Raw genomic sequence first — 14,646 nt, 5'->3', positions numbered from 1 at the left:
ACCTCGGGCCGGGCCGCCCTTTTCGTCATTCTCCCTCAGGGTCGCTCACCACGGAGTTTGCTGGCTCCAGCAAGACGCCCAGCTCCATTCGGCACCTAACGAGCGCTCCGCGCCAAAACTCAAATACGAGTTCCAAAGCCTCGCGGCCCGGAACGTCTCCCAGAGTGAAGGACAGAAATACCAATCGAAGCCCGGCTGGCCACAGACGTACAGGGCGGTGGGCGGGACAAAGGGATGGATGGGGTGGGACCAAAGAGCGTTGCCAAGACGACGGCTTCCGGGTGGGCGGGCTGTGGTGACTTACGGCCGGAAGGCGAGACTCCGCGGGAAAAGTGGCCCAGTTAGGTGGACCATATTGAGGCTGCGGTGGTCACCTCGATAGTAACCGCGGGTGTGTGCCGCAGTCACGTCAGCGGCCTCCGTTTCCTTTAGCCTTCACTCTCATCAAATGATTTTCCTGTCCAGTTATAAAGTGCAAGTTGTTGCCCCAAGGTAAGCATGTGGTAACATCACCCCCTCGTTATATACCGGGTAATGGAAATTCTGAGTCCACTTTGTCACACAAGGAGCGGGTACTATAAAAAGAAAAAGGTGAAAAGTTGGAGCTTTCAATATTCAGTGGTTTCCTACTGTGTGTTCTACTGCATTGTACACATTTTGTAGTCTTTAAATATTGGTTGCAATGAGTTACCGTTAAATGTTAAATTCTGGATCTTTCTGACCTCCAAATTCCACCTGAAGCAGGTAATGAACAAAGACCTGATTTTTTAAATTTTCTGTAACAATCTCAAAACTTCTTTAACTTGAGTTCTTAATCTCCCATGATTCCGAAGGCAGTTGGTAAAATGGGCAGGGGCTTTAAGCCTAAACTATTTCAAGAATCAAACTAATTCAGCTGAGGCTCCTTCTTTTGTAGGGAATCACTTTAATCTAAAGTAATTGAAACCAGTTGCTAAACATGGCGCCTTTGGTTCAACGTGTATCTTATTTGATGATGATGCTCTCACATAACTATCTAGTTTATGAAAGAAAATAAACTGTTGAAATGATGGAGAAATAAGGCTTTCTACATACAAATAATTATTTTTTTTAAAAACTTAACAGCTTTAAAACACATCTTTTGACAAACCACAGGAATCTAAAAGAAAACTTCAGCAGAACTTACCTGCTTATCAAGAAGAATATCTTCCTTTAGACTTAAGGCAGGGAAGCATTTATGAAAGTGTAGATCTATGTGTTTAGGTTCCAGCCAACCCATTTCTTAAAATTCCATCTTCAAAACTCTCTGCTAATGAGCACTTTTCCAGTAGCTTGGATGAAACATTGTAAATAACTTCCTCAGCCTGAAGGTTAGAAATTTCATTAAATAAAAAATTAAATACATTAGAATACTTAGGTATGAAACATTAATGAACTGAGTAATACATTCTTCAGAAGAAAAGGCACTTAAGAAAACATAGACCACCTGCATTGTGGAGCCATCTAACATGATGAGATTTGATAGATAGGCAAGAGATCAAAAAATGGCCAGATTTCAAAAGAGAGTGTTCCATGAGCAGCTTATTACCTTCAGAGACCATTTGAAAATAAAATCACCTCTCAGCAGAAGCCCAAGAGGGCTTAGAGATGAACCAGACCGTCCTTTGGATGTCAGTATTGTACTAAACAAAGTCATTTAGACTGTTAATTATCTGGCAGGGGGAAAATGCCTACATTTTACAAGGACTTAGGCCATTAATTTAAAAATATATAGTAATTTTAGAATTCATAAAACAGAGATAGGGGACCTGAATCTCAGTTATATATACTTGGGGTGGGGGGCGGCAGTGGAATGTTCCCTCTAGTAGCTGATGTACATTTGAATTAGTATACTCCATTCCTCTTACCTATGTGTTCTCTTTCCTCTACTTGGTTGAATCTTAACTTATCCTTCAAGACCTAGGTCAGATTCTGAATTTTTTTTTCAACAACGCTCTCCCTCCAGAACAATTATAGAATTATAAATATCCTCTGTATTTGACTTTTTTCCTTTTGGCCTGGTAATGTTTTTTATCACATATGTTGATGACTGTGTCTTACGTATAGTTTGTTTCATCTGCTAGATTCTAAGCTACTTAGAATTGTACTTACCACTGTACCTGGCAGAATGACTTGAACATGGTGAACATAATTTTGATGTAAAAATGCCTAAGTTAAGATTAATAATAAATATAGTTGGTTGCTGTCTTAGTTTGCTAGATTTACCATAGCAGAATACCACAGGCTGGGTGGCATAAACAACAGAAATTTACTTTTTCAAAATTCTAGAGGCTAGTAAGTCCAAGATCAAGGTTTTAGCTGGGTTGATTTCATTTTGAGACCTCTCTCCTTGGCTTGTAGATGGCCATATTTTGTCTTTGTCTCCATGAGTTCCTTCCTCCATGCCCATACACATCTGCATCCAAATTTCTTCTCTTTATAAGTAACATCAGTCATAGTGGATTAGGGCCTATCCTAAAGACCTCATTTTAACTTATCTACCCCCTTAAGACCTTATCTCCAAATGTGGTTGGATTCTGAGGTACTGGGTGTTAGGGCTTCAGCAAATGAATTTTAGGGGGGGCACTGTTCAGTCCATAACAGTAGCCAACACTCAAAAAGCAGAAATGATTGGGAGCAATTGTCTGTCATCCTTAGAATGCTCATCTTTAGACCTATTGATAACATAATTGTGTGCATCAGATGTGAGATGACATGGAGTGGTAGAGCCTGTGGTAATCAGAATATTTGCCCAAAGATATTCAAATTGAAATTTGTAAATAAAGAAAGAAAGAAATAAAACCACACACACACGCATGCACACACACACCCTAGCACACCAGCCCAATATTGGGCCATTCAAACAAACAGGCTGACTGGTTTTGACTCATAGGGAGCTGGTTTGTAAAAACCACCAGCACATTATTTCATTTGGAATCTATAACGTCTTATACTGAATGCTGGACATGTTAAGTATGTTTTTATATCCAAATACATTTTCCCTCAACCCCGCTGGTTCACACATAATTTTTTTTATTGGGTACCTGCTATGTTAAAGGAACTGTACTAAGTGCCTTACTGAGATTAAAATCCATAAATTTGGCCACATATATCCAAGAGTTTTAAGGGCATCCAATTTTTGAGATAATTTATTAAATGCATAACCATGCATAATTTAGTGTTTTGGGGGTACAGCTTTATCCTGTAAATAAATTAGAACGCTGAAAAAAAAATTTTTGTCATATTATTTGGCGTGCTAAGGCCAGGGCTTTGTTCTCAAGTACCAGTGAAGAGGAAAGGAGACATACAAAAATAATTATTGTACAAGATGAATGAGACCATAAGAGAATTATAGATAAAGTACTTGGGAAATTAGAGGAGGAAAAGATTTCTTCCAGGTGGATGTGTTACTGAAGGTATTTATGCAGTTAGAATTAATCTTTCTTGTGACACTGGTACTTCTAATATAGCATTAATCAATATGTTATATACTGGTTATTTGCATATGTTCATATCTCACCCAGCACAATCTGCAACACACAGTAATGCTTCAGTCTTTATATGCTCCAGTCTAGTGTTTCTCAAAAGTATCAGAGTCACCTGGAGAACTTTTTAACAATAAACTTTTCTCGACCCTAGCTCTATAGATTCTAATTTAGTAGCCCTGAAGGAGTGGTAGAGAATCTGTTTTTAAAAGGTTTCTCCCACTTAATGATTCTGATTATCAGCCCAACTTAGAACCTTCTGCCCTAGAGCACCTGAAATATAGTATGCTCTCAATAAATTCTTGTCACATTAAATGAGCAGAGCTGTGATTTAATAAGATTAATAAGGTTCCTGTGTGCAGGATGAATTAGAGTGGAAAACATCCTAGAGGCAAGGAAATTCTATTAAAGATGTCTAGCTAAGAGATGAAGCAGCCTTAAACTATGGTAGAGGCCATAGGAAAGGAGAGAAATGTATGAGAAACACTGAAAAGGTAGAATCTCTAGAATTAGGTGAAATTTGATATAATACACTGGTTTCCAAAACAGTGTGCCTAAGACTTAAATGGGGTGTTTATTTAACAAGCATATTACTGGACTCTATCTGTGAAATCTTGTTTAGTTGGTCCAGGATGAGGCACATCAATCTGCATTTTTAACAACCCTCTCCCCTGATTTTGATTTAGGTTATTTAATCCATTTCAGTTTAAGACCTCCGTTTAAGAACACACTGATCTGTTGACTATTGTGAGTAAGAGGGAAGGTTGCAAAACAATTCTACAGATTAAATCTTGAGTGACAGGAAGGATGATAGGCCATTAGTAAACACTGAGAATTTGATTTAGAGGGAAATAAACTTCATCCAAGAAGCTATTCAGCAAGTGAGAAGAAATGCAATTTAAGAAGTTGGGAAAGAGATAGAGGGTGAAGAAAAAAATGGGAAACTTTTATGATTAAAAAAGATTTCTGAGAGAAAGATCAAGGAAAAAGAAGTGCATTAAGAGAAAGTTGAAAGGGTATTTCTCGTGGAGATCTTGAAATGAAGGAGGCAGCACATGAAATAGAAGGTAGGGAGAAAACTTGGAAAAACCAAAAAAACAAGAGTCTCAAGCAAAAAAATTTACATTATCTAGTATGAATGAGAAGTAGAAGTGTTGTGGGATGGATGTGGGGAGATTTCTGGAATTGACAGCTAATCTGATACCATTTAATGGGGTTTTATGGAATTTTACAGTTGCTAGGAGTTGAAAAATAAATTGGTGGCAAGAAAAATCTAAGCTAGGGATGATTAAGCATATCTCACAATGTGAAGAAGAAAAAAGTGAGAGATTGTCAGTATATGAAAAAGTTAACCCATCAAGTTGCTTATAATCTGTAAGAGATTTCCAGCTTTTATAATAATAGAAGATAATTTTTTAAGAGCAGGATCAAAAGAAATAAAGAGATAAAAGGGCCATGATAATATTAATGGTAAACATCATTAGCAAAAACTGGATTTTTCTAAGGCCTTTCCTGAATAGTAGGTGGGTAAATGAAATGAATTAATAAGCTGAATTAAAAGTCCCCTTTTTAAGAAGTAATAGAAAATAAAAGGACAAAAGGAATTTCTAGAATAAAGTCTTTTTAAAAAGATAAGCTGTAAAGAAAAAATTTTTGGAAGAAAACTAATATCCTTTCTAGACTTAGCAACAAAATATCTTTATAAACATTGCATCTTATGTGCCAATCTTATAAACTATCCATAAGTACATAACTGCTATGATAATTTATATAACAGACTTGTATTTAAAACTCAGGAATGCCTCTTACTAGATGTATATACAACCTTGATCAAGGTCCTGTTATATTAAAGATTATAATATAAAATATAATACTTGCATCATAGTATTAAATAAAGGATGTAATGTTAAGTTATGTGCCTATCATAAGCATTCAATAATTGGTTACTCTTTTATTAATTAAATGACTTTATGCAAGTTACTTAATTGCTCTGAATTTTTAAGTGTTGTCTATCAAATGGGAATAGTGATATGAATAAGGACATCCATACAAGGATGGAGAGTTACCAAGAAGAATAGATTAGCAGGTGGAATCAAAATGGCAGAGTAGGAAGACCATGAGCTCACGTCCTTCCTTGAACACATCAAACCTACAACTCCATATACAGCAGCTCTCACTAAGAATGACCTGAAGAACAGGAGAATGGCCCTTCTACAACCAGGTCTTTAAAAAAAAGAACCACAAGGAGTATGGTGGTGGGGAGGAGAAGCGATCTAGTCACAAACCCACATCCCTAGCAGGTGACCTAGAAGAGGAGGGGGGAATATCACAGGCTTGAGGATCCTCCTGGGGAAATGAGGGGTTCAAGCCACTTATTTGGCACCCCCAGCCCTGGAGTCTAACAGCAGGGAGATGAGCCTCCTTAGCTAGTTTGAAAACCAGTGGGGCTTACCAGAGGGCTGTAAAAAATTGAGACTCCATTCTTGAAGAGTGGCATGCATGGACTTGCTTCCAAACCAAGCACAGAGGCAGCAGGTGAAAACTGCCTGGTCCTCTGGCCAGCCTATCAGGACCACTCTATCTCCACCCACCACTAGCCTGCACTAGGCTCCTGCTCCAGCACTTCCTGCTCTGGCGTTCCACCATTGCCAGAATGCATATCAGGAAGGAGTGGAACCAGAACAGTGGTGTGGCTCTATTCTTCATCAGGTCAGAAGGGATTGGCATGATATATTTAAAATGCTGAAAGGACAAAAATCCTACATCCTAGAATACTCTACCCAGCAAAGTTATCATTCAGAATTGAATGAAAGATAAAGAATGTCCTAGACAATTAAAAACTAAAAAATTCATCACCACTAGGGCAACCTCACAAGAAATGTGAAAAAGAAAAGAAATAAAATATAGGGAGGGAAAAATCCCACTAGGAAAGGCAAATATATAGTAAAGGCACATTAAAAAGTGCAAAACATTGCTGAAAGAAATTAAAGACAAATAGAAAGACACCTCATGTTCATGGATAGGAAAACTTCATAGTGTTAAGATGACAGTAATTCCCAACGTGATCTGGAGATTCAACTTAATCCCTATGAAAATTCTGATGGTGTTTTTTTAAACCATTAGAAATAAAAAAACTTATTCTGAAATTCAAAGGGAACTTCAAGGGATCCTGAATAGTCAAAACAGCCTTGAAAAGAAAAAGTTAGAGGACACAAACGTTTTGATGTTTAAACTTAGTACAAAGCTACAGTAATCAATAATTTGGTATTGGCATAAGGATAGACATATAGACCAATGGAATAGAATTCAGACCCCAGAAATAAGCCCTCTTATACATGTTCAGATGATTTTCAGCGAGCGTGCCGAGACCATTCAATGTGGGAAAGAACAGTCTCCTCAACAAATGGTGCTAAGAAAACTGGATATCTATTTGCAAAACAATGAACCCTTACCTTACACAATATACGAAAATTGACTCAAAATGGATTAAAGACCTAAATTTTAGAGCTACAAGTATAAAACTTAGAAGAAAACATAAGACAAATCTTAATGACCTTAGATTTGTCATTAAGTTTTCTTAAGGTTTTTTAAATATGACATCACATTTTGACATATTGCATAGGCAATTTAAAAAGTACATTTGGACTGCATGAAAATTTAAAACTTTTGTGTATCAAGAAACACTGTTAGTACAGTGAAAATACAATCTACAGAATGAGAGAAAATATTTGCAAGCCATATATCTTATTAGGGTATAATAACCAGAATATAAAAGAACAGCTATAACTCAACAACAACAACAACAACAAAACAACAACAGCCAATTTTTTTTAATTGCATAAGACTTAAACATTTCCCCAAGGAGATATACACATGGCCAGTAAGCAAAGATGCTAACCTTCATTTTTCATGAGAGATTTCCCCACAAAGTAAAACCACAGTACCTCTTCATACCCAGTAGGATAGCTGTTCTCAGAAAGGAAGGGAAGAGAAAAAAGGTAGAAAGAGAAAGAAAATATTGGCAAATCTGTAGAGAGATTGGAACACTCTCACATTGTTGGTGAAACTGTAAAATAGTACAGTACCTGTGGAAAATAGTTTGGCGGTTCATCAAAAAGTTAAAACATAGCAATTCCGCTTTTAAGTATATACTCAAACAGGGACATAAATAGATTCTTGTACACCAGTGTTCACAAAGGCATTATTCACAGTTACCAAAAGGTGGAGACAACCCAAGTGTCCATCAGCAAATGAATGGATAAACAAAATGTGGCATATTCATACAATGGAAAATTATACAGCCATAAAATGAATGAAGTTCTGATACATGTCACAGGATGAATGGACCTTGAAAATATGCTAAGTGAAATAAGCCATATATAAAAGGCCAACATTGTATGATTCCAAAAGTTAAAAAATTCACAAAGATAGTAAAGTAGATTAGAGGTTACTGGGCGGGGGGTTGGGGAGTGAATGAGAGGTTACTGCTTTATGCATACAGAATTTCTGTTTGGAGTGATGAAAAAGTTCTGGAGATAGTGGTGATGGCTGCAGAACACTGTAAGTGTACTTAATGCCACTGAATCATACACTTAAAAATAGTTATAGTGGTAAATTTTGTTACATATATTTCACCACATTTAAAAAATTTATATATGTGTATAAAACAATTCAATGTAATTATTGTTTTTGAGAATCACTGCTCTAACTTACAAGTTAATGAGAAAATCCTTTAGTTTTCTTTATTGATTCTTTATTTCTATTTTAATCTTATTTGGGTTTTCCAAATAGACGTTTCCCTTGAGAATAAAACATAGTAAGCATGCAACAGGATTATTCTAGCATTCTGGTATTCATTTTATGAATTAATGATATACTTTTCAAATACAAATCACTCTCAGAAGAATTTGGCAAGACTGGCCTAGTTATTTCGGTTTTGATTAGGCTTGACTGAGTTGGGGTTGTGAGGCTGAGAGTCCAGAATGTAGAGTATATAGTTAACAATAAACCTGGAAGCCCCATAAAAACAGGGTACCTGACTTGTGTTATACAGGCAGGGTGATTCAAATGACCTATATAACTTTATCTAGTGAAACAGTAACTCTAAAAATGTAATTAATGTTGCCTCTTTGATAGGATATGTTGTGCTGGAGCAACAAACCTCTTTATTTGTCTGGTATCACCTTCTCATCAACAACTAACTATAAGAGAGACTAGGAAAATCCCTCTGTATTAAGTTCCAACGTAACTACCTTGGAGGCCAATGGAGGTTTGGTGTGGTGAGGATATAGCATTGGCTCTTTCATACTGACCTATATTTTAAAAATTTCTTCACAGGGAGTTAAGTGACGTTTCAAGTCAAGTTAGACTTATGAAGTTTTGCTTCAGGCTATTTCAGACAAAATAAGGAGACGTTTCCTATATAGATAAGATATTCATAGATTCTAGAAATTTATTATTTCATAGTATTCGTAAAAATTCGGTAGTAGAACTCAACTTTCAATGTTAGTGTTGCGTACCAACTGTGTGAATTATTAGTTGTGTGTTGTCAAGAAAGTCATTTAACTCAGTTTCAGCATCTGGAAATGGGGACAATAGTCCATACCACATGAGATTCTTGTGAGGATAAAATGAGAAAAAGAGAATGAAAAATGCTTTACACAGTATTTGGTAACACTGGAGGTCAGCATTAATAGTAGTTGTCATTATTGATTAAATATCCCTTGTCTTTCCTGCCATTACCCAATTTTGTGAATATCAGATGAGAAAACATGAAATCTTTTTGAAATTTGTAAGATAGCATATAGATACACATTTGAAAACTGACTATAGATCTTTTTCTCTTTTCTGAACTTCTTATTTTCACTATCATATAATTGTTTGATTTATACTTCCTTGCATCTTTGTCTTGTTATTTTGTGGGTGCTTATCTCATCTTGCAAACAAGAATGTGTATACTGCTTGAGGATAGCTAGTATTTCATAGCTCATATTTCTCTTGTGTCTCTTACATCTAGCACAGTACTGTGTGTTCTCTAGTAAAATATTCAGTAAACATTTGTTTACTTTTAGTAATTGGTGATTTCTAAGTAGCCTCTTAAGCATATCGTGATTGTAATTAGAATTAACAGTTACTGTGAACATGTGATTGCTGTTACACTCTTGAGAATTCCCATTAGTCAAAGGTGACCTTCCTATATATCCCAACAGATGCAGACCTGACAAAAGTGATTCATACCTTTCCAGCCCGCAACACAGATCTTTGCAATCTTCTCTGCTTTCCAAGCCATTCTAAAATTAAAGCCACAAAACAGAGTAAAGAATATTACTTATTTAGTGAGGTTATTACTTACCAAATAGAAAATACTATTACCAGGCCTATTGGTAGAGTTGACTTAATATTTGTTCTCATGTACAATCTCAGATATTACTTCCTCTTAAAAATATTTTAATTTGAATGCAACTTTCAGGAGATTAGCACAGTACACACACCATAATATATATCCAATACGTTTTGTAGTATTATATTAATAAAATGACATTGATTCAGTAGCTCAAAAGATACTGTATCTAAGAGTATAACTTTGAAGTAAAAATTTTGAATTCTCAACTGTGCCATTTATTGCCTATGTGACTGTCAGTAAGGTGATTTAACTCTATATGACAAAATTTCCTTTTCTGTTAAATGGACAATATAATAGCTATTTCATAGGTTTATTTTATTAAATGATATAATCCAGGTACAGCACTTAGCACACTACCAGATACCTAGTAAGTACACATTTAAGAGTAATTTCAACAGCAATAAAAAATTTTTTTAAACCTCAAAGTTACTCAGAATTTTGGAAAATGTATTTTTAAATAAGAAATTTCTAGATAGAACAACTCTCAAGTTATTTCAGCTACTCAGTGGCATCATCAGGATCCAGATTTTCTCCACTGTTCCACTCTACTATCCTCAAAGTGTTAAAACTTGTCCTCGACAGACCTTTGTCTGTACTCGTGGTTGGAAGATGTTTGCTGCAGTTCCATTCTTCAAATTCAATCGAAACAGCATTCAGCAAAAGAAAACACTGTCTCTCCATATGTGTTTCTTTTTAAGAACAAGGAAATCTTTCTCAGAAACTTTCCAGCACAGTTGCCTTCATGAGTCACTGGCTGGGTTACATCCTCACCTTCTAAATAATCACTGGCAAGGAAAAAGTAGTTATGAGTTACCTAGGGATGGATGGGCTTAGACAAATCAAGATTTATCCCCAAGTTTTTGGTTGTGTCACTTTTTTAAAGGGTAGATGCCTATGCAAAACTGATGTTTGTTAAGGAGGGGGAAATTGGTGATTACTATAGCTATTAGTTTGCTTAACAGAATATTTGCTATTCCTTTTTTTTTTTAAGATAATCATATGGCCTTTCTCCTTTATTCTCCTAATATGGTGAATTACACTGATTTTTTTAAATTGAAGTATAGTTAGTTTACAATGTTGTGTCAGTTTCTGGTGTATAGCATAAAAGTTCAGTCATACATATACATAATATATTCATTTTCATATTCTTTTTCATTATAGGTTACTGCAAGACACTGAATATAGTTCCCTGTGCTATACAGTATAAACTTGTTCCTTATTTTATATATAGTAGTTGGTATTTGCAAATCTCGAACTCCCAATTTATCCCTTCCCACTTTTTACTCCTGCCATTCCTTTCTCATCCTCACATAAGGAGATTCAGGTATCTAAATCACTGCTCAGTTACTTCCCATCACATCTATCAGCTATATCACTGTCACCAGCATATTAGACAAATTAATGACAAATTTAATTCTTTCTTTAATCTTTTAAAAATTATTTCATTCTGTTGCTGCTACTGGCAGAAGGTTACTGAAGTGTCACAGCTAAAAATGGCAAATGCCTAGGAATATCAGGTTTACCTGGGACAAATCAAAACCATAAATGACATGCTAACTATAGCTACTTTCTTAAGGTGAACTTTATCTTAGGACAGAAACAAATTTATGGCATTACTATACCTGACTTATAAATATAAAATCTTACTTTCTAAGCTAAAAAAAATCCATTAAAAAGTATTTTTCCATTTACTTTCTATTTGGACTAGGTAATCTCTTGTATCAGCAGCACCCTGATGAATACCAAATACGATATTATAGTATATTTGTGAGAGAGTACAAGGAATGGTCCATAAAGCATTTTTCATTATATCAAAGAGATTATAAAGGAGGGATGTAATTATATAAAAGTATATATGGGAAATGCTTTCATTCTCATTTTCTACTTCTATAACCCCTTTTAAAAATGTTTGCTATTATGAATATGGCTTGATATATAAATAATTTTCATGAGCACTTAAGAAATTGAGATAATCTGTCCTTTTACCCTCTATTTCTATAAAATCTATAAATTGGAAAGATAAAGCCAGTGGAAGCAATTGGAGAAGAGTGAGACCTAATTTAGAAGAAATTCACTGAAGAAGAAAAATCCCCCTACGAACAACCTACCTGTTAGAAATTTTCTTGGTTTTGTACCGTCGTCACCTTTTTGTCATGGAGAAGTGCCACTGATAATATGTCTCAATTGGAAGCATTTTTTAAACATCTCCAATATAGATAACTAATAGAACAAACTTCAGTATGAATTTCTCTTATATATAACCATGACACATGGTAAGATCAGAACTATGAAGAATGAGGCATCATATCTATAATGCAAAATTTCATGTTAAAACCTTATATTTAGAAAGGGTTCTCCAGTGGGACTGTTAATGTTTGTGAATGTATTTTCTAACAGCAGCCATTTTTAATTGGTATATTTAGATGATTTACATTTAATTTAATTATTAATTTGGTTGAATTTGGTCTACCATCTTGTTTGTTTTCTGTGTCCTCTCTAGTCTTTGTTCCTTCTTTTCTATCTTCTTTTAGATTAATCAAGTATTTTAGGTGGGATTAATTCTATTCTATCTCCTTATTTGACTTTATTGGTCATGCCTACTTCTGTTATTTTATTGTCTGCTTTAGAGATTATAAGTACAGACATACCTTGTTTTATTGTGCTTTGCTTTATTGCACTTCACAGATACAATGTTTTTTATAAATTGAAGGTTTGTGGCAACCCTGCATCATTCGATGATGGTTAACAATTTTTAGCAATAAAGTATTTTTAAATGAAGATATGTATGTACACTGTTTTTTATGCATAATGCTGTTACATACTTAATAGACTACAGGATAGTATAAACATAACTTACATGCCTTGGGAAACCAGAAAATTCATGTGACTCATTTTATTCTCTTTATTGCAGTGGTCAGGAGAACCTGCAGTATCTCCAAGGTATGTTCTATATACTAACATTGCCAGAGTCTACCTTGAATTAATATTTTACTACTGCTTTTCAATGTAAGAACCTTACAATGTAAGAACCTTATAATACTATTCACTTCCCTCTCACCCTTTGTACTATTTTGTCATGTATTTTACACTTACACATTATAAACTCCTATTATTACTTTTGCTTTAAACAGTTGATTGACTTTTTGAAATTGTGGTAAAGCGACAGAAAATTTAACATCTTAACCATTTTTAAGTGTACAGATCAGTAGTGTTAAGTACAGTCACATTGTTGTGCAACTAATGTCTAGAACTCTTTTCATTTTACAATACTGGTACTCTGTACCTGCTAAACAACTCCCTATTCCCTTTCCCCCAGTTCGCTGGCAAACACCATTCTATTTTCTGTTGCTATGAATTTGATTGCTTTAGTTACTTCATATAAGTGGAATTTTACAGTATTTGTCATTTTGTGACTGATTCACATCATTTGGTATAATGTCCTCAACGTTCATGTGCTGTAGTGTGTGTGAAGATTTCCTTTCTAAAGCTGTTATTTTCTGGGTTTGTTTGTTTGTTTTGTCGTAGCTATCTCAGTGGGTAGGAGGTGGTATCTCATCATAGTTTTGATTTGTATTTCCCTAGCAATTAGTGATGTTGAGCCTCTTTGCATGTGCTTATTGCCCATTTGTACATCTTTTTGGAGAAATGTGTATTCAAGTACTCTGCCCATTTTTTAATCCCGTTATTTGGTTTTTGTCATTGTTGTCAAATTATAGGAGTTATTTATATACTCTGGATATTAACCCTTTATTATGGTTTGCAAATATTTCTTCGGATTTCATAGTTTTCTTTTTCACTCTGTTGATTGTATCCTTTCACACACATATGTTTTAAATTTTGATGTAGTCTAATTTATCTGTTTTTACTTTTGTTGTTTGTGCTTTTGTGTCATACCACAGAAGTCATTGCCAAATATGATATCGTGAAACTTTTCCATTATGTTTTCTTCTAAGAGTTTTATAGTTTTAGCTCTTTGAGCCATTTTGAGCTAATTTTTGTATGTGATATAAGGAAAGGATCCGACTTCAAACTTTTCCTTATGGATATCCACTTTTCCCAGCACCATTTGTTAAAAAGTCAATTGACTTTTAAGGAATTTAAGAAAAGAAAGTGTTTTATATATACTTTACATTTACTATTCTAATGCTTTTTATTCCTCCCATAGATCTGAATTTTAATATAGAGTTCCTTCAGCCTAAAGAACTTCCTGTGGCATTTCTTGTACTACAAGTCTGTTGATCACACATCATCTCAGCCTTTATTTATCTGTAAGTATCTATTTCATCTTCATTTTTGAAGGATATTTTCACTGGCTGTAGAATTTTAGGCTGATTTTTTTCTTCATCATTTTAAAGATGTTCCATTGTCTTATCTGTTACTTCTAATGAGAAGTCAGTGATTGTTTTTATTGTTGTTACCCCATATAGATTTCACCCCTACCTTGGCTACTAAAAATTTTTTTCTTTATCTTTGGTTTTAAGCAGTTTGACTATGATATGCCTAGTTGTGGTTTGTTTTTTTTTTTAATGTGTTCTGCTTGGAGTTTGCTGTACATCGTGGATCTATAGACTTATGTTTCTACTCAGTTTTGGAAATTTTGTTTGATATTTTATCAAATCGTTTTTCTGCCTTTTTCTCTTTCTCATTTCCTCTGGGACTCCAATTATAAGCATATTAGATTGCTTAATTTTGGACACAGACATCATTGATTATCTGTTAAGAGTTTTCAAACATTTTTTT

At 34.8% G+C, this 14,646-nt stretch overlaps 1 long non-coding RNA gene across 1 annotated transcript; it reads left to right on the top strand.

Moving 5' to 3' along the window:
* Positions 1-318: 318 nt before the first annotated feature.
* LOC116281879 (uncharacterized) lies at positions 319-14,168 on the top strand. Its single transcript, XR_004191332.2, has 3 exons — positions 319-492; positions 12,818-12,846; positions 14,072-14,168. It is a non-coding gene; the product is annotated as an uncharacterized lncRNA (long non-coding RNA).
* The last annotated feature ends 478 nt before the right edge of the window (positions 14,169-14,646 follow it).

This window comes from Vicugna pacos, chromosome 9 (genome assembly GCF_048564905.1).
Source record: "Vicugna pacos chromosome 9, VicPac4, whole genome shotgun sequence".
NCBI classification, from domain to species: domain Eukaryota; kingdom Metazoa; phylum Chordata; class Mammalia; order Artiodactyla; family Camelidae; genus Vicugna; species Vicugna pacos.
This window is presented reverse-complemented; position numbering and strand designations above follow the sequence as displayed.